We start from the raw sequence: 22,452 nt of genomic DNA on the forward strand, positions 1-22,452 counted from the left end.
TTAATCACAAATCGGGGCACGGCACGACGGCTAGGCGGTAGGTAATGACAGATGCGATAAACCCATTTTCCCCTTCCACCCTCCCTTTCAAGGATAGCCTCCGCCCAGACAAGGTCTGGGTTTTGGACGCCACCCTACTCGTAACCTCACTCCAATTCTTCTCTATCTGGAGGTCCGGACCAACCAGACCCCAAGCATTTTCACCGGATCGTCTGTCCAGCGTCCGACGACGCTGTTGGACGGCATCAGCTTGCCTCTCCAGGTGCCGATCTGCAAGTCGACCGACTTATCCCGGTTAATTCTTGCTCCTGCCACCGCTTCGTAATCCTTTAGGGCCTCACCTACCTTCTGTCGGTCCTGGTCCCTGGATACGATGACAGTTACATCGTCCGCATTCGCTGTGACTGACTTTCCATACCCTAAATCTTGCGGGTCTCCACTCGTCGCCTCCAGTCTTCGCAGAGAGCCAATACATACAGCAAAGACGAGAGTGGACAACCTTGACGAACCGAGCGTTCGATATTGAATGGCGCCGAAAAGAAACCGTTCACTCGAACTACCGACTAGATGTTGCTATATAAAGCGTTGATCCAGCCGCAGAACGTCGGCCCAAACCAGCCAACTCGAGGACTGCCGCCAGATACCGATGGTCTACCGTATCAAAGGCCTTGGATTGGTCTAAATGACCAACGCCCCACCCTTGCCAGGAATCGGGTTAGCGGTTTAGCGTTTGCGAAGCTAACTTTTTAGTTAGCGGGTTAGCGAAGCTAACTTTTTGGTTAGCTATGCCCACTACTGAATATATATATATATATATATATATATATATATATATATATATATATATATATATGCCTTTATTAGGAAAGCTTATACACATTTACTTACCTTCCTGCATTGTGCAATACTACACTAACAGATGACAGCTGTGCACAGACGATAATGTAGGTTGTGTTTTATTGACAATGAAAACATGGTCCGATAGGATAACGATTTTTCTTAAACAAAAAACAAAATATGAGACATGTGTAAGTAATGACTGATTCATTCATTTTTTAGTCTACTTTAAAATTGAAGTTGATTAACAAAAAAAAAAATACAACCGCTTTATTTTGGGGGTATTTCTGTCACATTCCAGATTCATAACAAATTGGCGTAATTAATACAGTGGTTAATTGGCTTGGGTGTGAAATTCGCAACACAGGAATTACGAGTTCCAGCCTACTGCGTACATCTTTAGCTGAAGGCTTTCTACCGTAGCTTCGAGCTGACCAATGTCTCGTGAATGGAACTTGGTTCCCAGAAGCCGTACAGATACCTGTTGTATATATGTATATATGTGTTTGTGCGCGCGCGCGTGTGTGTGTGTACGTGTGTACTTGTGTTTGTGTGTGTGTTTCTCTGTGTGTGTGTTTCTCTGTGTGTGTGTTTCTCTGTGTGTGTGTGTGTGTGTGTGTGTGTGTGTGTGTGTGTGTGTGTGAATATACAGAGTATCCGTAATGTCATGGTGGGATTTCAAAATTATTGATGTAATTGAAACACTTCACATTTCAGACAGATATTGAATAGAAATAATTTTGGAATTCCACCAGGACTTTACGTATACGTTGTAAATGTATTCTCACACACACACACACACACACACACACACACACATACACACACACACACAGAGGCTCAGTCGTGGCTGCATGGTGAAAAGCTTGCTTCCCAACCACATGGTTCCGGATTCAGTCTCACCTTGGATCAGTGTCTTCTACTATAACCTTGGGCCGACCAAAGCCCTGTGAATGGATTCAGTAGACGGAAACTGAAAAAAGCCCGTTATAGCTTTGTTGAGCTATACGCAAACAAAGTAGTGAAGACGAGAATACATTTATCAAAGGTTTATTACTTTACGTACATCGGGGCTCAAGTTGCCAGTTATTTCTGTTTGGTTCATTCAGATTCATTTAACACTCACTGCTAACATTCTTTTGTTGTTCTTCTCCCACCGGAAGTCCCTGTTGCTGCTGACCAACTTTCTAGCTAGCCCGCAGCGAAGTTCCTGTCTGTCATAATCTTGATCTGCGTGACGGTTGCCATGCGGGGGGGGGGGGGCATGTGCAGATGTTGCGAGAGACACGGAAGCGTATGTGTTGTTGTCGAGGAGTCCTCTTCCCCACAAATTAATTAGTAGTAAGTGTGCTTGAAGGAAGTCTGCACCGATTATGGGCTGATGGAGATCGGCGATGGTGAATGCCCATGTGTATTTTGGGGAGCCGGTGTAGAGAGAAAGTGTGCGACGACGGAATGCTTCGATTGTGGACCCGTTGGCAGCTGTTAAAGGTTGGCTCCTCTTTCCATGACGGAGGTCCCTTGCCGATGCCGGGGTCACGCTGACTTCTGCTCCTGCGTCGATTAGGACCTGCGTCCGGAGCTTCGATCGCGGACATAGAGGAGCATTGGATCATGTCTACCGGCCACCACGGCGTTCAATGGCAGCCGGCCCTGGAGTTTCCCTTGGTCATTGGTGAAGGGGTCCCGAAACTACAAGGTTTGCACTTCGTAGTCTTTTTCCCGAACTTTGCGTGGTAGAAGCACAGGTCATCTCGCTTAACCTTACCCTGTCCGGGGCTGACCCTATGGCGTTGACCATAACACCACTGAATAAAAACTGTTTGTCATCTGACTTCGCTAATTGCCACAGGTCATTGATTTAAATCTGAGTTATGAGGGCCTGGACCTGGGGTGGCAGCTTGCGGAGAAATATTTCCCTAAACAAAAAGGAAGGTGACTCACCGAGGGGACTAATGCCAACATCTTGTCCATCAGTTCCGAAGGCTTAGAATCGCTTAATTCCTCCTCCAGTATCTTGGCTGCCGCTTCTCGTTCACTGCGTCGGAATTTATCCACTAGCCTGTTTTTCAATATGGCGTATTTGTACGTTGGTGGGGGTTGGGTTAAAATGTCCAGCACCCTCGTTGCCATATTTCCATCTAGTGCCGCCACAACGTACGAGTATTTGTTTTGGTCGGTCGTTACGCTGTTTACATTCAATTGGGCTTCCGCCTGCGCGAACCATAGTTCAGCCTTCTTAAGCCAGAATTATGGTAGCCTCAGTGTTGTTTTGTTGCTTGCCATGTTTGTTTCGATAGCGAGAGCTGTTGTTCTATCGTCGGGGTCACCAGTTATAGCTTTGTTAAGCTATACGCAAACAAACCAGTAAAGACGAGAATACATTTACAAAAGGTTTTTTAGCATAACGAGTTTTCTGGTGAGGGCTTCATTTGCCTTCATTGCCCATTGCTTCAATAGAAATTTACGGATGCACAAACGCACAAAACGGAGAAAATGAAACAAATATGGACGACTTGTTCCGAAACACTCTCGATTGGGGAACGGTCCTCAATAATAACCCCCAATTGTTTTCCCCCAAAATTCCTATGTTCTCGGATTCTACATAGTCCGAGGTATATTTGTATTGAATTTCATTAAAAAATATCCATTTTCTTGAAAGTTAAGACGAATTGAATTGGACGCCAGTGAATTTTGCCGAAATTCTCCACCCCCTCCTAAAACACTTTCCCCAAAAACTTTTGTATATTCGGAATCTACATGATATAACACATATTCGTATAAGATTTCATTTAAAAAATATCCATTTTTCTGATAATGATCATCTAAAGTCGGGGCGGGGAGACAGAAATCTGTAGTTATGCCTATTACTTTACGTACATCGGGGCTTAAATCGCCAGTTATTTCTGTTTAGTTCATTCAGATTCATTTAACACTCACTGCTGACATTCTTTTGTTGTTCTTCTCTCACTGGAAGTCCCTTTCGCTGCTGACCAACTTCCTAGCTAGCCCACAGCGAAGTTCCTGCCTACAGTTCATCCGTCATGAATCCTGTCCGACACCGTCGTATATATATATATATATATATATATATATATATATACGTGTGTGTATGTGTGTTTGTGTGTGTGTGTGTGTGTGTGTGTGTCTGTGTGTGTGTGTGTGTGTGTGTGTGTGTGTGTATTTGCGTGCTTGTGTCTATGTTTGTTCCCCCCACACACACACCATTGCTTGACAACTGATGTCGGTGTCTTTATGTCTCTGTAACTTAACGGATCGGCAAAAAATAAGTCCAAGGGTTGATTTATTCAACTAAAAGCATGGCCACAGTCAAAATGACTGAAACAAATAAAAGAATGTGTGTGTGTGTGTGTGGCTCAGTGGTTAGAGCGTCGGGCTCACAATCGTGAGGTAATGAGTTTGATTCCCGGACCAGGCTGGTGTTGTGCTCTTGAGCAAGTCACTTTATTTCACGTTGTGGATATTTTTGGTTTGACGGGCAACATTTTTCATTTATGTTTTATGTAGTGTTTTTGGTACCGAAACACTTTCAAACTTCGAATACTTGTATATTTTGTGTTATAGAACAGATAAAAAATTTTGTATTCGAAGTTATTTCATATAAAAAAATTGTCGTATTTCGGTAATTTCAACCAATCACTGACGTCTATTGAGGTGAAAACAATTACTGCTATGAAATATAAACAACGGTGTCATGGGATCTTTTCCCTTGAATAAAATTAGTGCCGTTGTTTATCAACAACAACTACCCGTTGTCAACAACAACTATCAGCGGTATATATTTCGTTTGTCACTGTTATTTATGACATCGTTCGTGCGTTTGTACTGGTTTTAGCTTTAGGGTTTTAGGGTTAGGGTTCGGGTTTTAGAGTTAGGGTTAGTTTTAGGATTACGGTTAGGGTTATGATTATTTTTGCCATAACCTCACTCATAACCTTAACCATAATCCTTACCCTAACCCTAACTCTAAAACCCGAACCCTAACCCTAAACCCTTACTAGGGAATAATGATATAATTAAACAGGGAATAACACTTGACACCGGCAAAAAAATTATTGTTTACAAAACAGCACTAACTGTATTCAGCTGAATAGATGTCAGTGATTGGTTGAAATTATAGAAATACGACAACTTTAACATGAAATAACTTGCGATGTACAATTTTTTTTAAGAAGGCTAAGAGAAAAAGTTGTTTTATATGACACATTCTACAAGTGTCCCAAGTTTGAAAGTGTTTCGTTAAGAAAACAAGTGTTGCCCGTCAAACCAAAAAGATCCCACGTTGTTCCAGTTCCATCTGCTGTAGAAATGAGTTGCAATGTCAGTGGTGTCAAGCTTTATTGGCTTTTGCCTCTCTCTTGAATAACATTGGTGGTGTGGAGAAAGGAGGCTGGTATGCATGGGTGACTGCAAGTCTTCCATAAACAACCTTGCCCGGACTTGTTCCGCGGAGAGGAACTTTCTAGGTGCGATTCCACGGTCATATATAAAGAACATTCACTTTGACAGTGTTCGTTCGGTATTTGGGTTATGAGAAAGACAGAAGATGGAAGATACGAGAATGTTTAACGATCACTAAAATTGTTTAGGCCACTCTAGCATCGATCCCTGTATTGACCAGACTATCGGATGTTATACACTGTTGGCCATGTAGGCGTATTACCCCACTTGACAGGGGTAAACAAGCTAGCTATACAGTGAGAGGGCGCCACACAACATTGAAGTTCAGATACGTGACCTCATCTCTTCTTCTTTTCTGCATGGACACGCAAGCTGTGAGGACGCTTGCCGACACACCCATCATTCCACAAACACTGCCATCCCTACCCCCACAAAAACCACCTCCTCTCACCAAAACAACAAGTACACAAAAACATTCTTCACCTTACAGGACACGTTCTGGCAGATCGGTTCATTGGCCGAAGAAATTGTCTCAGACTATTTACATTTCTTAATTTTGCCTTGCCAGTGACTGTTCCGGAGAATAGACTTATGTCGCTAGAGACACTGCATTCACATTTCTTTCTTTTGTATCTTTGTATATATATGCCTTGTTCTACTTGATTGCACACCTTTCTTTGGTGAATGTTTTTCCTTGTATTGTATTTTTTCAATTGTTCATACAACTGTTTGCCATGGTTCATTCTTCTGTGCCCTCCTAGTACACTCCGCCTACACTATTATTAATCGACCGTTTTCCGGTCTACGAGGGGGCCCTCTGTAGGCGTATTACCTCCTTGACTGGAGTAAACAAGCTGGCTATACAGAGAGAGGGCGCCACACAATATTGAGGTTCAGATACGTGACCTCATCTCTTGTTCTTTTCTGCATGGACACGCAAGCTGTGAGGACGCAATTTGACTGGCTCTACCATAGGCCTCAGGCCCGCTAGCAAATAGGAGCAAAGCACAGAAGACCATGGCCCTTACACACCAACCATTGTTTGTCATTCCTTTGGACGTGTACGTGTGGTCATAAATAAAAGTGTTTTAAGACAACCTTGCTCGTACGTGTTTTCCGTCCGGGATTACTGCCAGTCAAATTACAGCCTTTTTGGGTGTCTTATTAGATGGCTCAATAACGGCCTACAACCCATCTAAAGCCACAATGCGTTTTTTCGAATCATCGTGTCTTTCGAATGATGCCACCCCACTGGCAGGGTTACTCATTTACAGCCGAGTTGACTAGAGCAATGTAAATTAAAGTTTTTTTCTCAAGACCACAGCGCACCGCTGGTCTGGAAATAGAAACTACGATCTTGCTGCGGTCATGAGCGCAACACCCTAAGCACTAAGCCACACGCCTTCGCGCGCGCACACACACACACACACACACACACACACACACGTATATAAATATAGCTATGGGGTGGTTACTTCCCCTGTTGGTGGATGGAACTGTGCTTCCTTGTGGCTAAGTTTTTTCAACCCTTATTTCTAGCAATGTAGGTGCTATCGTGTACCGTCAGTCATAATTAGTGACAACTGAACTTTTCCTGTTTGGTTTTATATTGCGTATAGCTACCTTCGTTAAGATGGATGGATGGGTGTGAGCAGCTGAGTGCAATATAAACTGTATAGATAAAATTTTGTCGGCACTAATTGTCACTGTATGTGCTACAAGCACATATATCACTAAAAATAAGAGTAAAACCACTTATAGCTGCGTAAAATCACATTTATATATACTGACATGGTAGATAACTGCCCCAAGAGCGAAGCAAAGCTAGGACACTGGACTGTACAGTTTCATCCTAATGGAAACTGTCAATAGTGTGTCTCCATTGAGTCCATGGAACAGCTAATTCTCTCTGTCAATATACATATTTGCCATATATATTTATGAGTGATTCAGCGAAATGCCAAATGGTATAGCATAACATTAATGTGAGCAGCTGGGCGCAATATAAACCGTATAGGTAAAATTTAGTCATGATTTACAGTTCCAATATAGGTTTTTTTACTTCGTTTTTTTTTTCTTTCATGTTTTCTCATAGTCCACCGTTCTGGTTTTTAAATACATCTAACGTATGAACTGAGCCTGCAAGATTGTTTGGAGATACATGGTATGCTATATATAAATCTACCAATTTAGTGTATCTTAAAAGCATGAAACATATATAAGTGAAATGTTTTCTGCTTTATAAAGGACAAAACAGAATAAAGTTTGTATCCATGTAAATTCTTCTTTCTTCGTGATTGTGTTAGACAAATTTACAAAATTCAAAACCATTTTTATTAAACAGAGTAATTTGCCTTCCTCTTTTTCAGTCATCGCAACTCCTCCCTACTCACCTGCCACCGCCGCCTATGAGAAATATTTGATTATATGACACTTATATATTAATCATGATCTTAATAGGAATACGATTTAATTTAGTGAAATATCAAAATTCAGATGAGATTTAATCCCGCTTATTGTATTTCAAACAAATGTTTTAGAAGTGTTATCCCCTCTGTAATGTTGTAACGTTGTACGTTGTGATCAATAGGTATGGAAACGGTTAATTGACATCTGTTACACAATGATAATGATTAAACAGAAACATGGAGGTATTTTCTTTTTCTTTTTCGCGTTTATCAATTACAATAAGGTTCTCGGCAAAACTAGACGTGAACAGATGTTGTTTACAATAAAAATAAATATCATTGATTTCTTCTGGGAAAGAGAAATATACACCTGCTGCTGTTGCTACTGCTGTTGCTACTGCTGTTGCTGCTGCTGATACTTCTGTTGCTGCTGCTGCTGCTGCTGTCGCTGTTGCTGATGTATTTACAAAGGCAAGCAGGAAGGTAATGGTAATGCTAATATACAGAATGCCCCAGGCAACCGACAACAAAACCAAACGCAAAAAAGAACAACTAAGGCACCAAAAATAAAACAATATACACCCAGATAAAAAGCGGGATATGCATGTTCACCTAAATACATCGAAGAAAGGCGCAATTCAACAAATACCTTTAGCCACAACAATGGCCCCGATTCCGCCACGGAAGAGATTGCATGCCATGATTAGGTGACTCCTAACCAATCCACGACAGCAATTTCCAACAAGCCCTAGGCACTGTAGAGATGCCAGCCGCCACCTCTCCCATTTGCAGCACCCCAGATCCAGTAGTCCAACAGATTCGAATCAAGAGAGCCGGAGTGTCTCATGATTTTAAGACCACATGATTACATTGTTCTCTCGGTTCTTGCCGGACATGAACTGCCGTGTCATCGGATCCATAGGACTTGTTTCTGGCGTTTAACAATGATCTCATAAACCTTGAGCTGCTCGATGATGGCCCTCATAAAATCATTATGGTAGCTGATGATGATGTCGAGTACTAGGTGGATGAACGCAGCTGTCCTGATGACATCTGGCCACTGACAATGTTTCTTACACTTGGTCATGGATGATATCCCACCACAGACCTCCAGCTTGTTCCTGGCTCTAAATACGAAGGACACTGCCACATTTAAAAATGGTGGTTTCTGAGGGTTATGGTTGATGGCTAGAGCCATGAACACAACGTGCCTTTTCATTTCCTGTGTCAAATTAGAAGGTGCTATGTTGTTACTGACGATATCTCTGGAAGATAAATGAGAATGTTAACATTTGGCGCAAGCTGCGTAACTTTACATAAAATCATTTTCTATTTATGGCCTGCTAAAGAATGTTCATAATTCCTCTGTATACTCTGTATATCATAGATATATTGGAGTTATTCGAAATTTAGCACTAAAATCTACGGCATTGAAGATCATGGATGACACGAAAAGAATGTCCTTATCCTTAGAGATAACATGAACTCACTACAATATCAGTTTACTCTGGAAACGAAAATACACCACCAGTTGCCAATCCTTAATATACTTACAAAAAGAACAGAAGCAGAAGTCAGAATACCTATGTGGTAAAAACCAAATGTCACTGGACTTTAAAATTGCCTCTCAACTGCCTCACAATCTACAGTTAAAAAAAAAAGAGAATTGTCGAAACTTCATCGTGTACAATTGACTTACACAGAAGACATGAGAGTCCTCAAAACTAAATTCCTCGATAACAAATAACCAATCCATCATATAAGAATCCCAGACATTCTTAAATCAAAACTAAATATCAAGTCAAATTTCTTTGTATCTTTCATACAATGCTATTAAGTCGAATTTCCATGTTAAAGAACAACAGTGGAAAGTTATAAAAATCAGAGAAGCACATACAAAGCTTACTGAAAATCCAGTCAATAAGTTTTGCGCTGGCATTAATTTGGTATGGTTGCCTTTATTGAAAAATAAGTATTAAAAAATGAATCTCTGATTTTCAATGACGCGTATTCACTTGTTCGATCAAATGAATTGCCTACAGGTTGATTTATTGCGTAAGTGGCTGAACATTTTACAGAAAATTTCCACGTTTGACTGAAGCCTATGCAATAATAAAATATCTGCATAAATCTCCTTTCCATAAATTTCTATCAATCTACACTCTACAAACACATATTTTCCTCATCTATCCCCCTTCCTACATAATTAGTTTCCCAGTTTAACAACACCACACTTATTCACATTGAGCCTGGCTAGAGAGAGAATTGTATTGGCTACAATTACACTTAAGGACACAGAAGCTACTATGTCTATATGCTGAAAATAGACGCCAAATACGTCAAACCACTGTATATATTCACTCCACATATATACACAGGTTGAAAGTGGGAAAGCAGACTGACTAAAAATTCATAAAATAATTCAGATAGTTTTGGATTGATCAATGTCTGGATTAGTTTGATGACATATAGGCATGGTAGCTTCTGTGCCCTTAAGTATAATTGTACCCTATACAATTATATATCTTTGTATATGTATTTTACCTAAGTTCTTTTTATATATGCTAGCCACTGATAAAATTCATTAGTTTTAATGGTTTTATCCCTTAATTATACACACACACATATATATACAGGGGTTGGACAAAATAACGGAAACACCTAGCATCATAGCATCATAATTTTGAAATATCTATAAAACCGTCAAAAGCTTGTTTATTTTTATGTTTTTTTATTTATTATTAGTGTTGCTTATAGATAGATAGATAGATAGATAGATAGATAGATAGATAGATAGATAGATAGATAGATAGATAGATAGATAGATAGATAGATGGTATTTTTATATAATCTTAAAGCTTATGGCGATCACCGTGCACTGACTAAGGAAAATAGTCTAATAACAGGGCATATAAGCTCTCAACAGAAAAAAAGAAGGTTGTGCCTGTTGAAAATGCCTCCGTACGTACCTATGCGAACTTGTGAAATGTTTATCTATTAGTTTAAAGAATATCCTACCAACAAACTTTTTTACATTAAGAGAGAAGTGTTGGGGTATACCAAATGATATTTCTGCGGCGCTTTCTTCTACGGATGTTAGGCCCAGCATGTAGGAGATGCGGTTCCTAAATCCGCTAGCAGCTACAGCCTCGTTATAGTAGGGGGCTGCTGCATCAAGGGTATTTTGGCTAGAGGAAAGGTTCGTGATCCTCTTGCTAACACCCTTCACCAGGTTTTTTAACACAATGGGTGGGTGACAGAAGGCTCTGTTGATGTACGTTAGCCTCTCATTTGGCTTGTGGTAGGGCCTGCATATACCGGAGCCCAAGTCGAGCGTGACGTTTAAGAAGTCTGCGGTGGTGAGGTTGGTCTCGATGGTGATTTTCAATCCCATGGAGCCAAGTGTGCTAATTAGATCTTTCCTAAACCTGTCTAGGCTGTGCCCGTTTGCCCCTCGAGAGATGGCCAGGGCGTCATCTCAGTAGAGACCAAAGAGTACAGAGGGAAACTTATTCTTAAGAGTATCGAGGATATACAACTCGATGAGGTCGCATACATCATCGTTTCGTCAAAGGAGCACGTGGGGTCGGATTGATTAACCCAGGTCGAACCTTTTATTGAACAGCACTGTTTTTCTGGTGTGCATAATAACGTCTATATCCCTGTCGCTAGCGTCAGTGAAGTCCCTAGCAAAGGGAACTGCCTTGACCAGTAACCCTTTTGATATAGACGGGTAGAAATCGACTATGTCAAACTAGGTGAACCTTGCCCTACCTCTCCCCTTGTTGGTATTAAACCATGCAATCACCTCGTTGGTGCAACGCCATAAGGAAAGGATGGTGGTTTTCCAAAATGTCGTTATTGATGTTTTTCAATATATACTTGCTCACTAAACCGATCTCGAATTTGGCCCGATTAATCGGGCGGCATTTAGGGTTTCAGGCAAGGTTCGGTTTATGATCTTTGATGGTAATAAAGGCATTCCTTTTAGCTAAGATGTCTACCTTATCAGCTATATCTAGGTCGCTGGCTAATTGTTTGGCTTCACTGTTGTTGTTGTATGTGTATGGGGAAGGGCACCTATAATTTTGTGTAATGCTGTTTTCTAGCAGCCTATCGTAATTAAGGATGTTTTTAGTCTTATCTGAGAAGATTAGGGACCTATTCCAGTTTTTTAGCAATCTAATGTTGGCACGGAGCCTAGGTTGGAAGGAGCAAGAAGACTTACGGAATTTTAACTTGGGAATGATGCCCAGTAAGTCTGCTTCGAAGGGCTCGATGCCCTTGATCTTGGGTGAGTATTTCCGAGATTTTATTCCATAGTTGTTGCTCTCCGGGAATGTTGTGGCTAGATCGTGGTAGAAGGCTTTCCATCTCATTCGCCTTATTACGTCCATCAATTTTCTAGTAGCATTCGAGTGTACAGCTCATTAAATGGTGTAGGTATATTTAACTTTTATATTACATACTGTTCTATAACTTGGAGTGTGCTTCTTTTTCGGATTTATGTTCTACCGACGATATATATATATATATATATATATATATATATATATATATATATATATATATACATACATATATATATATAAATTAAAAAAGGGGTTTGTATGATAATGTATAGAGGAATATATTATTTAAAAGAGTTCCAACTTTGTCTGGGTTTTTTTTAATGTTTTATTTATATTCTTATAAAATTAATGTGGGATATAGAATATGGAATATATAATATAAATAGTAAAATGAAATGAAGTATTGAATGTCTAACAAAGATGTACAGGTGTTAATTCATAAGATTGTAAAGGTGTCTATTTACTTCTATCATGTGTGTGTGTGTGTGTGTGTGTGTGTGTGTGTGTGTGTGTGTGTGTGTGTGTGTGTGTGTATCAGGGACGTGCCGCCTGGGTAGGCAAGGTAGACAGTTCCTGCCCTGAATAAAATTGAGCGATTGTAACGTTTTCCTTTTATGGCAAAATATGCACCTAATTCACTAAAATTATGAAGGCTACTCTGATTATTATGGATAAAATGCAAAATATTTTATTTTTTTGTAGATTAGGTAGGCATAATTCGCCCCTGCCTTTCAATCTCAGTATTAAAGCTACGCATAGTACTGCTGTAGTAAACGTGCTGCGCACACTCCTACAACAGCGTTTTCTTTATGTGCTATAAAGGCAGAAGTAAATCTGCCTTCAACTCAGTCGCGCGCCTGTGTTTCGGTTATTTTTTGTGTTTTTTACTATATAAGGATCACCAACTACCTACCCTGAGTAATTACTCACGGCACATGCCTGATATATATATATATATATATATATATATATATATATATATATATATATAGTGTGTGTGTGTGTGTGTGTGTGTGTGTCTAGTATATATAAATCGCAGCATTTGTGTATAATGACTAACGGATACATTTCCACAATTCTCAACCGATTTTCTTCAAACTTTACATACACATTAGTTATGTCCCAAGGATGGTCATGCACTATAACATTTTGCCCAGAACTCCCGCGTAAATGGGCGTGGTTTTTTTGTATGTAGGGTCTTCCATACTTTTTTAATCTATATCGCCGTATATTGGCATTAGAGAATATTTTTGACCGTGATTAAATTGACTAGGAACACTGTACGCGATGAATATCCAATACCAAACAATCTTAATCTTCGTATTTAAGCTGCATTAGATTTTGACAAGATTATCTTTACCTATTCTGAGTTACTTGAAAGGTGGTATTCCATTTTCTCTCTTCTATTTGTTAATACAACGCATTGGTAGGTAAATAAAGGTTTCACTTTTAGGATGCTTATTTACCCATCCATTATGATATCCCGACTGTTGTCCATTATTTCAAATACGTTTTAATATTGAGGTTCTAGCGTTTTTTAAACAATCGCATATGATTTGTCCCAAAGAATCAATCTTTAAATAAGAGTTTTGCTTCCACTAGCGAAAGCTTTACGTTTCTTTCAGAAAGCTCCATACCATTTCACTTAATGCGGCATTCGTTGTTACTGTGGTATGACGTCAGTGACTGGCGAGTTGACCGGAAGGGCGAGTTGACCGGAAGAGGAAGAAGGGCAGAGGGAGCCTCGATCGGGATTCGTGCCCTTTTCGAATGGGGTCGTGGTCAGGAGAGGACGTGCTAAACGACGGTTTAGGTTTGGGAGAAGCAGCTGCTATTCCTAGTGTTCTTCGGGTTGGGGCAAGCTTCAAGGATCGGATACCACAAGACAGACTCGCAGTCGACGACAGGAAAACTGAGGCAAGGCGATTACATCTACTCGAGAGATCCCAGAGCTGAGTTTCAGCGTCAGCAGGAGAGAGTTGTTCTCGGTTTGTGGGAAGTTGATTGGACACTACCCGATCGCTGGATGGCTGCGCACTGCGTACAGTTACACCAAGAGACGAGCAGAGGGGGAGAGTTGGGGTGACAAGGTGGGAGAGGCGACGGTGGCGATGATGCGGGAAATCCTAGAAGACCCGATCAGGGGAAACTGGTATGTGCCCAAGACGGAGTGCGGGACGGTTTGGTGTGATGCTAGTAGTATAGCGATAGGGGTTGTGTTGGAGATCGAAGGTGCTGAGGTGGAGGATGCGGCCTGGCTACGGAAAGCGGACGACTTCAATCACATCAATGTCGCCGAACTAGACACGGTGCTGAAAGGGGTGAACTTGGCCTTGAGAGGGGGCTGCGCTCGATCGAGATCCGGACGGATTCGGCCACCGTGGTCGGCTGGGTAGGAACAGTGATTACCAGCGAGAAGAGAGTCCGGACGAAAGGTGCCGCGGAGATATTGGTGAAATGCCGCCTAGGAGTTCTAGGAGAGCTGATCGCCAAGTTCGGATTGAAGCTGAATGTGGTTTTCATACCTTCGGAGAGAAACAGGGCGGACGCACTGACCAGGGTGAAAAGGGCGTGGCTGGAGGAACCGGAGGAAGCAAAGAAAGGGATAGCGGCAGCGCGTCGGTTGGGTGATTCCGAACTGAAGAAGCTACATGCTGTGCACCACTTGCGGGTGGATAGGACCCTGTATCTAGCGAAGATGATTGATGCTGACGTCACTAGAAGCGTCAAGAAAGTGGTTGGGGACTGTGACAGATGCCAGTACATTGACCCCGCCCCGGGTGGGCATGAGCAAGGGAACCTCTCAGTAGAGCGCAACTGGAGGAGACTAGCTGTGGATGTGACGCACTACCGTCAGGGAATGTATCTCAGCATGGTCGACTGCGGGCCGGGCCGGCTGGTCATTTGGAGAGAGCTGAGGACAGGCATTGCTGATGAGATTGCCCGCATTTTGAACGGGATATTCTTGGAGAGGGGTCCCGTGGAAGAACTGCTAATGGACAACGGGGCGGCGTATAGGCCAAGCGGCAACGGAATCGTTAAGAGGCACCATCGGACGATCAAGGCCATGGCTGAAAGGGGGGCACATTTCGCCCCTGGAAGCGGCCTACTGGTATAACATGTCTCCCCGATCCGGACAAGCGGAAGAGTCGGTGGCGCACAGAGCAGTGTTCAAGTATGAATGGAGGCATCCCAGTAAGACGCCGGAGTTCTGCGAGGAAGAGAAGGGACCCGCCGGCGTGAAAGTAGGGGAGGAAGTTTGGGTCAAGCCACCGAAGGCACGCTGCACATCACAATGGGGCAGGGAACAGTGACAGCGGTCAATTCCAGAAACAATGTATTTGTGGGTGGAATGCCGCGTCACGTGCTGGACCTGCGCAGGATAGCCACTTCGTCGGATGAAGAGCGCAATGGAAATGAGGCACCTGGCTTGAGAAGATCTCGACGTGTAAGGCGCCCGCCCGGTTGGATGGCGGACTTCGAATTGGAGTAGGGGTGAACGTAATCTTTAAGATCAGGGTGGCGTGTGGTATGACGCCAGTGACTGGGGAGCTGACCGGAAGAGGAAGAAGGGCAGAGGGAGCCTCGATCGGGATTCGTGCCCTTTTCGAATTGGGTTGTGGTCAGGAGAGGACCTGCTAAGCGACGGTCTAGGTTTGGGAGAAGCAGCTGCTATTCCTAGTGTTCTTTGGGTCGGGGCAAGCTTCAAGGATCGGATACCACAAGACAGACTCGCAGTCGACGAAAGGAAAACCGAGGTAAGGCGATTACATCTACTCGCACGCATACATTACAGTTGCTTTATGCGCAGGCTATGTGAGAAGACAGAATAAAGGGGCTTTTGTTAGCTTATAATAGAATCGATAATCACTTGTGTACACTAAAACCCATTTTCCTTTTCCAGATAATACAAGCATGCCACCTAAAAAGAGAACACGCATTGGCAGAAAGTCTTCTGCAGTGGCAAGGCAGCAGCCTGGCAGGCTACGGAAACTGAGGACCGGAGGTCTTGTAGACTGTTGAAAACAGCTGCCGCTGCTAGTGATGCAACAACTCCAGAGCAGCGTAAAACCTATCGAGTGCGTGTTGCTGACGCAATGACTGCAGAAACCCCACAAAAGAGTGCTATCTGTCGAGCACGCAATGCTGAATCCACTTCTGCCGCGAGGTTGGCAGATGACGATAACCATCGGATGATGAGACTTCAGTCTAAAGCTCATTGGAAGGTTCTTGCTCATGGCTATTGGAAGCCATCGAGTAGACGATGAGCATCAAAGGCGCTCAACTATGATCCTGTCGAGGATTACGCCACTCATCGAGAGACTGTTACAGGGGATATGTCTGTAATATGTCCATTTTGCAAGGTCCTCAAGTGGGTTGGAGAATCCAGTGGCCTACGCTACTCAAACGGAAAGGTTCGCTTGCCTGACCTGCAAAACACTCTTCAGCCTTTCCTTTCTTCACTCCTTGGTTAATACCCTGATTCGCAGCAATTTATACAGAAAATTCGCGCTTATAACTCTGCCTTCCAGATGACAAGTTTCCGTCATAAAACCATTCATTAGGACTCCTATATGCCAACTTTCAAAATTCAGGGCCAAACCTATCATCGGATAGCTTCTATTCTTCCTATCAACAACGCTGAACACCGATTCCTTCAAATTTACTTCGTGGGAGATACCAATGAGCAAACGGCTCGCTGATCTCAGGTGGCACCTGGAACGAAGTGAAAAAATACCACCAAAGCAACTTAAACCGTCCAAAGGACGGGTGTGTTTGCTAGTATATATGTGTGTGTGTGTGTGTGTGTGTGTGTGGAGAGAGAGAAGTGTATTTCCACGCAGGAAAGAATATAGGAAAATTTGTTTGGAGATTTGAAAACTTTCAAACCCCGAAACAAAGATGTGATTTTATACTTATTTCTCTCTCATTGTATCTTATTTACTTTAGATCGTTTATTTTCATTTTATTTATCTTTGCTTTTAATGGCTCCTATTTCTAGCAAGTCATGCAACCACATAAAAGTACTCTCTCATTGGCTCATCATTAAACATGCTTTGGCAACAAGTCAATTACCAACCCTCTTCAATCTCTAACCCACAGAGACGTAAACTCACTGCTTTTTGTACTTACACCACTACAATGACCTCGGAACTGTACATGTACCCTCTTCACCCGTGCCTACATGACACATCCATCTAAGCTTTTCTCATCACCGTAAATGTGCTTCATATTTCAATCTATCAACCATTCTTTCCTTCGAGAACTCATTACCCGATTAGGATTTTCCTGCAGTTGTTGATATGCAGCTGTTCAAAATGAACATCAGAGCTGTCCCAGTCCCATTACTTTCAGATGGCCAGTGACTAAATCGTTAATAAAAATTTGAAAAAAAAAAAGAAAAAAATCCGGGGTCGATTCGTTTGATTAAAATTTCTAGAGGCGGTGTCCCACCATGGCCACAGTCTAATGACTGAAACAAGTGAAAGATAACGGAAAAGTTCGATATATTCTCAACGCACGGTCACAGAAATTCAACATTTATACGAAGAAGGGAAGCAACTCCGTATTTAACTGACGGGGTGGAAGGGAGACTAGAAACTTTGTTTAAAGCTGTCAAGATTATTTTGTTATGTATCAATCCAATTTCACATTTGCATAAGTGGAAAAACTGAATGAATTTTTACTCTCTCTTTTTTCCTTTATTTTTTTTTTTACACTCTTTAATCAGAGAAAGGAGGAGTGAACATGACTCTTTATATTTTGGCAGGAGAGGAGAAAGACTTCCAAGACTGGTGAGAGGTAAGGAGGAAGTTGTTCTTGAACTGAAAACCAGGCCCAAATACTTGGAGCAAAGTGAACTTTGGTAAAAGATATCCAAGGACCAGTGATGGTATTAAACCAGATAATGGATTGGATTGAGTTTATCAAAGAACACAGACCGCAAAAAGCTGGAAGAAAAACAAGAAAGCAACTTAACAATTTTACCAATCTACTTTCTTGCACTATTATTTTAACTCCCAAAGGATGAAACAATAATCAGATTTGATCACAGGACCCAGAATATGGCAAAGTATTTTCTCCAATGTTCAAACTATTCCACCAATCCACTGATTTTATTTTATCAACCCCAAAAGATGAAAGACAAAAGTGACCTCATCAGGATTTGAACTCAGAACAAATGCTAAGTCCGTAGCATTCGGACTACTCCGTCAAATATAATGCTTATTTATGCACACTGTTTTGAATTCATCCTGCATTATCTTGTAACCTTGAGTTTTCGATTATGTAAATGTTAATGTTCAAAATGACATCTCACACTTAGGGTAGGTGAGAGATGTCAGATATAGCCAGTTTGAACATAGGGTAAATAGAATATTTTGGCCGGATATTGCCAGTTTAAATGCTAAAGGGGTAATTTTGTAAATATTGTAAATCAAGAATTTATCTTGTATATTATTTAAGGCACATGGATAACATCAGTGGCATAGAGAGGGAAGGCTGATATGTATGGGCAACTGCTGGTCTTCCATAAACAACCTTGCCCGGACTTGTGCCTCAGAGGGGAATTTTCTAGGTGCAATCCAATGATCATTCATGATCAAAGGGGATCTTACCCTTACCCTATCCTACATCTTTGTTGTTCAAATACATGCCACTGGCCACTCTGAGTTACTAAATTACCTAACCAATAGACTGGTACTTCATTCTATCAATCCCTGGAAGAATGACAAGCAAAGTTGATCATGACAGGTTTTGAACGCAAAGCACAGGAGAAAATACAAGGTGTTCTGTGCTACTTCTAATGGCTCTCATCAATTCTCAAATTTATTAATGCTTCAGCATTCAAACTGGCCATATCTGGCCCAAAATGTTCTAGCAGTTTTATGTCCAAATTGACCAGATCTGGCCTCTCACACCTAGCTGATAATGTCATTCAAATCATAAACAATCATAGAAATCTCAAAACTACCAGATAATGCATGATTAATTCAGAAGCACGTGAATGAATATGCAGCATAGCATTTGGCATAGTAATACAATTGCTAAAGAGTTAAACTGTGTCTCTAGTTCAAATGTTTGATTTTAGGTCATTCAAGTCTCTAAACTATCAAATAAAAAAATATATATCTTATAATCAGAGAAGTATTACCTGCAACAAATTATTATTGTTGCTTAGACCCAGTACAACTTTAAGACTATTTGTTTCAACCGTGACCATTTTGCCTCTTTAAGAGTATCTATGACTGTTTACCACAAGATCCAGTCTTTGTTATGCTGAAGAGGCTTGTATGCTTCAATGAACCTGAGAACTATGCCAGTAGAGCACAAGCCTCTCATAGAGCCTCCTATGGTGGACAGATTAACCCTTTAGCATTCAGATTACTCTGTTGAATGTAATACTTATTTCTTCATATTGCTTTGAATTAATCCTGCATTATCTTATAGCTTTGAAATTTCAATGGTGTGTTTGTTTACTTTTAAAATAATGTTGTAGATTAGGTGTAAAAGCCTGAATCATGCCAGTTTGAACATAAAACAGCTGGAACATTTGAGCTAGATATGGTCAGTTTAAACACTAAAGGATTAAAAGACAAGAGGTCAGACTAATATGGACCACCTCTTCCCAGCAGTAAAATGGATTTGTGTAGGGCCAACATTCTTACCTAGGAGAAAGCAGAATTACAGAAACATTGATGACAATTTAATATTGGTTTCAAATTTTGGCACAAGGCCAGCAAGTTCAGAGGAAGAGATAAGTTGACTACATCAAGCCCAGTGCTTTACTGGTACTTATTTTATTGACCCTGAAAGGATGAAAGGCAAAGTCAACCTTGGCAGAATTTGAACTCATAACATAAAGATAGAAAAAATGCCACTAAGCATTTTGTTTGGTGAACTAACAGTTATCCCAACTTGCCACTTTACAATGACAATTTAAAATCAAGGGAGAGCCCAGAGATGAGAACAGTGGGGAAAAGTTGCTGATGGCCTATGCTCCATAGGGAACAAAGAGTTTATGATATTATTGTGACTATGTTATCCAATTAGTTCTTTCTTGTTTAAGGTGGTGGTTGTTTGATTTAAGGGAGTTTTGGCAGCAATTTCTAGAAGTTCATACCATGTGGAGGTTCCCTCATTGGCCTAATAGAATAATATTCTGTTCAGAAGAAAATACACCTATCCTGCTCATTAACACAAGTATGATAGGCCATCATCAGTCAAGGCTGACCACACAGCTGCACAAGTACGCACAAACCTGAGCAATATTTCTGAGGTAGACTGACAGTTGCTCATGCATGTACATCTCCACTCCCCATGCCACCGATGTTTATCCAAAGGAAAAGCCACCAACTAGGAGTGATACAGCCTAGCCCAAGTGTCATTGCAAGTGTTACTGATAAAACACAAACAGCTGGAGCAGATCTTGTAAAGCATCCCTCCAAGCCTTCTAACATTCTCCAACCCCAAAAGAAAAAAAGATGAAGTTGACCTCAGTAGGATCTGAACTCAGAAAGCAAAGCGTCAGAATATATTTGGTGAGGCATTCTGTCCAACACTCTTACAACATAGCCAATTTAGTACCTTAATATGAGTAAATCTATGAGGCGGCGAGCTGGCTGTATTAACATGCTGGACGAAATACTTAGTGGTATTTCAGCTGTTGATACATTCTGAGTTCAAATTCCACCAAGGTCAACTTTGGATTTCATCTTTTCGGGGTCAATAAATTAAGTACCAGTGAAACACATGACTGTCGCTGGCACAAAACAATATAGCAAAAGCAAATGAAGGGGACATGTGAGATTTATACTGAAAGTAATACAAAAGTAGGCATAAAATGACAAAGGTTGTTCAAATTGCACAGTTTAGTAGAGTAACTCTTCCTGTATACAATGCTAACACTCAACATCATCTCCATCATAAGAAATGCATTTGAACCGTCTCGAACCCAACTCTTTAATCCTTTCAAAAAAAAATTCAGGTACTCACTGTTGTACCCACTTCATCACAGCCACTTTCACACTATCTAAACACTGTTCTTCATAGAGCCAAACAGGTAGAAGTTTGAAAATATCAGATCCAAGTGTATGCAACCAATTCCCTGTTTGGTTTCTAAAGAACATGGTCAAGTGGTTAAGATCAAGCAACTGACAAACAAATTTGTGGTATTGAGCAGAATATTTACTATAACGATATTTCTGCCTCAGTAATTCAGTGCTGAATCTGTCTGAAGAGTAATGGAAAATAGGTCAGTTTCAAAACATTGATGTCCAGGTCACAAAAGCAAAGTTTGAAGGGAATAGTAGTCATTTCCCTTGATTTCTAGATAGAAGCAAATAAAAAAATAACACTTACTGACCAAAGGCAAAAAAAAATAAATATTTTGCTACACAGTGTTATTTGCCCACAATAATAAAGAACAGAAAAAAGAGTTACTTTCTCAAAAAAGTTATTCTATCAATATGTGCAATGTAAACAATCAATGTCAGTTAATAAAACAACCTTTATACATCATATTCCAAATGAACAGAGAATATCAAACATTTGTTTGTTTGTTTTTTTTTCCTCTCTTTTTTTGTAGAGTTTCCAGAACATAGCTTTTGGTTTATCCAATGAAAACCTTCGCACAAAATATTAGAAATTTCCTCTCATCAAATGAAAAATAGTTTTAACTGCCGATTTTTTTTTCTTCATGTAATAAAATTATAAATTTTATTGAGTCGACATTCAGATTGATTCTTTGAATTATTCAGAAAAAAATGTATTGTATACATTTTTGAGTATTTCATTAGATGCAACAGTAAATATGAAAAATAAAATATAAATTTCAAAAAACAGAAAATGTATATAATCTTTTCTACTCTAGGCACAAGGCCTGAAATTAGATCAACCCCAGTATGCAACTGGTACTTAATTTATCGACCCTGATAGAATGAAAGGTAAAGTCAACCTTGGCGGAATTTGAACCCAGAATGTTAAAATATGCTAAATCATAATTCAGTGTTTTTGTTGTTTTCAAATATAATAAAATTATTTGTATTATTATTATTATAAGTAGTACTATTTACTGTCATTGCTTTGTTTTATACAAGCTGTTCCAAACTTATCCAGAGACCTCAAGTAACAGCAAGTTGAACATTTTATTATGGGTGTTATCTATGATTAGCAACAGTATATTGTAAGGTTAAAAGAGACCAGAATCTGAGAACTAAGATTCTGCTAAATTTGTAAAATTTGAAAGAGTTTAATGAGAATTAAGTACTGTCAGATTGACAGTGTTTTCCTTAGGATGTAGTCAGTACTCATGTGAAGAATTTCTTGTAGTTCTGATACATCATCATTATTATTATTATTGAGTAAGAGAGCAATGCATGCCATCAAAGTGACACTGGAGTACAAGTATACGAAGCCCAATATATCCATCATGA

The 22,452-nt window shown here is 40.6% G+C and overlaps 1 long non-coding RNA gene across 1 annotated transcript in view; it reads left to right on the top strand.

The window, feature by feature from the left end:
- Positions 1–912: 912 nt before the first annotated feature.
- Positions 913–22,452, top strand: part of LOC128247809 (uncharacterized) — a 21,856-nt gene continuing 316 nt past the window's right edge. The window contains exons 1-2 of the long non-coding RNA XR_008264119.2: positions 913–1,028; positions 17,790–22,452. The exon at positions 17,790–22,452 is cut by the window's right edge and continues 316 nt beyond it. This is a non-coding gene — a long non-coding RNA (uncharacterized LOC128247809). The remainder of the gene's footprint in view (positions 1,029–17,789) is intronic.

The sequence above is a fragment of the Octopus bimaculoides genome, chromosome 5 (assembly GCF_046866305.1).
Source record: "Octopus bimaculoides isolate indiv1 chromosome 5, ASM4686630v1, whole genome shotgun sequence".
Lineage (NCBI taxonomy): Eukaryota > Metazoa > Mollusca > Cephalopoda > Octopoda > Octopodidae > Octopus > Octopus bimaculoides.